Source organism: Manihot esculenta, chromosome 13 (genome assembly GCF_001659605.2).
Source record: "Manihot esculenta cultivar AM560-2 chromosome 13, M.esculenta_v8, whole genome shotgun sequence".
Classification (NCBI taxonomy): Eukaryota; Viridiplantae; Streptophyta; class Magnoliopsida; order Malpighiales; family Euphorbiaceae; genus Manihot; species Manihot esculenta.
In genome coordinates, this window is record NC_035173.2 from 11,186,633 (window position 1) to 11,192,290 (window position 5,658).

Here is a 5,658-nt window from a genome sequence, read left to right on the forward strand (position 1 = left end):
AAGAGAAAGACCAGTTGTACCCATTCTACGTCCCGGCACTTTGGAATGTAGAGGACTATTGGTGACAATACCATCCGAGATGTGATTTGTTGTGATGTGTTGCATTACATGATGGCATGAGATTTTAAATGTTGTTTTCTATTATTCTGCTCATTGGGCTCTAGTAGCTCACCCCTTTTCCCTAATCCCCCAGGATTGCAGGTACGGGCTAGATAGAGAAGTCAAGAAGAGTAAAGTCTTATGTTTGTAATAGATAGATAGTGGACATGGTAAATTGTATAATGATGTAAAGTTAAATAGTTATGTTATGCATAATGATATTGAGGATTAGAAGATGTGCTTAACCCTATAGATGTTGTAATCCCTTTTTGTTACATGATCTTAATGTTTATGGATGACTATGTTAGCCAACTCAACATGTTATGCCACCCTTTGGGGGCATTGATGAGATCCCATAGAGGGGTCAAATTTATGATGATGATTATGTTCAGTGCATGCACAGGTTGAGTTTGGCGTATGATAGAATGTATGAAAGAAAAGTTTTAAATTTTTATGTATGTTGTTGATCATGTATGGGATTAAACAAGTTTACAGGTTACATGTCAGGCTTGCTACGGGTCCTGGCGGCCTTAAGCCGATCTGGATCCTAGCGCCGGTAGCGGTCCGATTTTCGGGTCGTTACATTTATGTATATGCTTATGTACGTGCACAGGTTGAGCTTGGTAAAAGAAAAGAAAAAGTTCAAATTTTTTTTGTATGCTGTTGATCATGTATGGGATTAAACAGGTTTACAGGATGTATGTCAGGCTTCCTACGGGTCCCGGCGGCCTTATGCCGATCTGGATCCTAGCGCCGGTAGCGGTCCGATTTTCGGGTCGTTACAGTGGTACTGCTCCACCTCTTACTGCCTGAACTCAAAGAAGAAGGGTCTAACCTTCCCCCACCTGAGGTCTTGGAACCAGAAGGCTGTGCCACTGATTGCTTAACTTTTCCTTCTGTAACGATCCAAAAATCGGACCGGTACCGGCGCTAGGATCCAGGTCGGCTTAAGGCCGCCGGGACCCGTAGCAAGCCTGACATGCAACCTGTAAACCTGTTTAATCCCATACATGATCAAGAACATACATAAAAATTAAAACTTTTCTTTCATTCAAACACCAAACTCAACCTGTGCATGCACTGAACATAGACATGATCATAAACATCGACCCCTCTGTGGGATCTCATCAATGCCCCAATGGGCAAATACAACATATGTTGAGTTGGTTTACATAAACATCATAAAAGATCTAGGATCATGCATTAAAAGGGATACCTTACACATAGGTCAAGCACAACCTCTAATCCTCAATATCATTACATTACATAACTATTCATAACTTTACATTTTATCATGTCCACATTCTATCTATTACATACAAATAACTTCAATACTCTTGCTGACCTCCTAGTCTACACTGTACCTGCAAACCTGGGGAATTTGGGAAAGGGGTGAGCTACTAGAGCCCAGTGAGCAGAATAATAAAGCATTTAAACACATACTATCATGAAATGCATCACATCACAACTAATCATATCAAGGATGAACTTGTCACCATTTAGCCCTCTACATATTCCAATCATGCTAGGGGCGTAGTGCAGGCCACACCTGGTCTTTCTCTTATACATAACATAACATACATAATCCATGGTGCCGGGGGCGTAGTGCAGGCCACGTCCGATCTTTCTCTTACATAGTGCCAGGGGCGTAGTGCAGGCCACACCTGGACTTCCATATCATATCATCATGTCATAACATATGAGGGCTAATGGATCATTCAACATTCATCCGCATCAACAATATTTTATGCAATGCAACATATTCGTGTAACTAATGCAATCAACCTATTACATATAAACATGATGCATGAACATGCTTTAAGCATTTGATTTCGTAAGATAAAAGGTTTCATGTAGTTCTACTCTCCTCTGGCTAGCTCTGACACTGACAGAAGCAGCTGACTCACTGCTGAGGTCCTCGGTTCCTCGGGTTCGAACCTACACAGGTGGACTCAAATGAGGGACCAACATACTATAACATGACTCTGAAAACATCCCCCAAAAACCCCCTAAAACACCTTAAAACAATCATGCAGCACATGCAAAGGAAGGCTGAACAGGGCAGGTTCGGCGGTACCTTCGGCGGCCGAAAGTCCCTCCAGAGCTGAAACCCAGGCAGGTTCGACGGCACCTTCGGCGGCCGAAAGTCCCAGACAGAGACGAAAGTCTCTTTTCGGGGGCAACTTCGACAGCCGAAAGGCCTTCTTCCCAGGCAAGTTCGGCGGCCGAAAGTACTTCGGCTGCCGAACCTGGTTTCTGCCAAAGGGCAAAAACTTGGTTCCCTTTGCACAAAAACCTCTCCTTCTCATTCCAACATGAATATAACTCATTCAAATAATGCAAATATACATACATTGGCTCCTAGGGGCTTCAAACTAACTTAAACCCCAACTACAACACACCACAACAACACATTGCTAAAAAACACAACATAAGCTAATAAACCTAACCATAAGCTAAACATGTATTCTACCTCATAGATCTTACATAAAACTTACTTTAAACATGAAATGAGTTTAAGATCGGCTCTTACCTCTTGAAGATCGAGAGAAAGACGACCTAAACTCGGAGATGGGAGAGATTTGAGTTCTTGAACCTCAAAGCTCCAAAACTTGCTCAAAACTTGAAAATCTTCAAAACAAGATGAAAACTTGTGAAAATCGTGAAAGATTTGAAGGAAAAGCTCAAAGATTGGTGAGGAACGGCGGAGAGCTCACCTTGGCCGACAATGGAGAGAAAAACTCGCCCGTTTTCGGCTAAGGGACCCTTTTATAGTGGCTGGCCAGGCCACGTTCGGGGGCCGAACGTGCCTCCGCATGCATGCCATGTTCGGCGGCCGAACTTGAGGTTCGACGGCTGACAAAGCGGTTGTCGAAGCCGGTCAAAATAAATAACCTTTTTAACTACCAACAATATTAAAACTGTAGACAGTGGTAAAAGGATCGTATCCACAGGGAATTGATACTTATTTACCTTCCTTGAGTAGACCAAATGAACAAACAGAAAATAAATAAACAATGAAAATAAATTGCGAGTAAAGTAAATAAGGGGGGTTTGAGATTGATTTGATTAAACTAATGGTGGAAACAATAAAGTAAAGCAAATAATAAAAATAAAGAGAAAACAAATAAGAGAAAAGCTCTAGTTGAAGATTCGGATTCACTTTAAGTTGATGGGATTGATCATTGACTCATATGTTCCTTTGTTGATTCAATAAATTGGCCATGGAGATTGAAGAAGCTTCTCACATCCATTATCTCTCTTTTAGGTTAAATCAATTAGGGATAGTCCTCCAATTAATTACTAATTAACAATTGCCAAAGAACGTCTTTGAGCCACAGGCCTTATACAATAGTCAATCGCATAAAGAAATAGAGAGAACCAATTCTAGTCACCCACATGCATGGAGACAACACTAGATCATGCAATTTCCTTGGTTTTTACACCAAGTGTTCTTATATTTGAGCAATCCAAGCAAATACGGACTAAGATTATTCAAACAACAATATATTACCTTGAAATCAAAGATCAATAGAGATCCGCACGACAAAGCAATAATATCTTAAAGCACCAAATTACATGAATATTGAAAAGCAACTAAAGATTAACCATGTAGTTCAAGTCTCTCAATCCAAAAATACAACCAAAGTTTCACCAAATCCTCAACTAGAAAAAAGGTTTCAGCCACTCATGGCTGAAACAAAAACTAAAAATAAAGAAAGGAAGAAAAAGAGAAGATGTCACTTGCAATCCCGTAGGTGTCTCCCAAAGGGAGTGTAAAGACCATGTAGAGGCTTCTTATGTGGCTTTTTATAGTTGAAAAGTGTTGCCCTAGGTCATACTTACTGCCCAAGAGGTATTTTCTGCCCAAGATGTGTCTGAAAAGGAAAGAATCGCGCTTTTCGGCTTCAGAAGGAAGGCTGCGCGAAAATGCACTGCGAAAGGAAGTTGATGCGCGCGGTTTGGTCTCAGAAAGGGAAGGAGGCGCAGATTGTGCTTCCTAAATAAGTTTAGATGCTGACCTTGCTTCCTAATTAGTGTAGAGGCTGCCCAAGGTGCTGCCCATGTGCAACTTGCTGCCCAAGTTGTTGCAAACGAGGAAAGAATCGGACTGCAAGGCTTCAGAAAGAAGTTGGCGCGCAGATTGCCTTCAGAATAGGAAAGGAGCGTACCTTGTGCTTGAAAAGGAAGGAAGAGCGATCCAAGGCTGCCAATAGAGGAAGAAAAGTCGTGGCTTGATGTTCATAAGGAAATATGCACGTACCAAGGCTTTCAGAAGAGGAAGGACGCGCGGATCATGCTTCCAGAAGAGGTGGCACGCGCATGGATTGCAAAAGAGGCAGGAGAATGCAGTCATTAATGTGCAGAAGTGGAAATATATCTGTCCAGTCTTTCCTTTTTAGGTGGAGCCTTCGTTTGAATTTTGAATGCTGAATGCAGAAGAGGAAGAGCATCTCCTTGAGATCTTGCTGCCTAAACAGGAAGATATGACTGCTGCAGTGTATGCACATCTTTGAACAAGGAAAGAAAGATCTGCGATTTGAATTTGAAATAATCTTCTGACTGAGCTTTCCTTGTTTACTTTTGCTTCTGCACTTTCCTCATTTGAAGACTTTCCTTTTCTGAAAACTTGCCTTATTTGAAAACCTTCCTTTCCTGGCCCATGTTCTAATTAAGGCAGGAAAGATTCTGCAGTTCGAATTTCGGACAGTTTGTTGACTGTGCTTTCTGACTCTTTCCTTATTTGGCACTTTCCATATATGAACACTTTCCTTATTTGGAACTTTCCATATATGAAAACTTTTCTTATTTGGAACTTTCCATATTTGGCACTTTTTGGCAGTTTTAAGAGCATTTTCTCCAGATTGTCTTTTCACACCTAGTTTCTGCAAAACATGAACAAAACCACAAAATTAGGTAGAAAAGGTGTAAATAAACATCAAGATTATCATGATAAAGTGGGCTAAATTATGCTCTGTCAGCGGCCGAACCTGGACTTCCCTCACTTATGCCTTTAGGGGCCTAAGGCACACCCGAAATGCCTGCATGTTCGACGGCCGAACTTGAGGTTCGACGGCCGAACCTGGGTTTTCCTCCAAGGTTGTTTTCATGCAAAAACTCATTTCCTTTTCACTTAAAACCATGAAAAACATTAAAACATTTTATGAAAACATGTTTCTACCCTACTAGGGGCTTCCGACATCCGAGATTCCACCGGACAGTAGGAATTCCGATACCGGAGTCTAGCCGGGTATTACATTCTCCCCCCATTAAGAACATTCGTCCCCGAATGTTCCTCAACTAGCACATAGCATGGCATACAACATAACATACACATAAAACACATAAGAGGCTAACCTTAGAAAAGATAAGGGTATTGCTGGAGCATGGACTCTCGTGTCTCCCAAGTGCATTCTTCTATATTGTGGTGGTTCCACAGGACTTTCACCATCGGGATTTCCTTGTTTCTTAGCTTTCTGATCTGGGTGTCTAGGATCCGTACTGGCTGTTCAACATAGGTTAGATCTTCTTGGATCTCCATATCAGGCTCACTAAGAA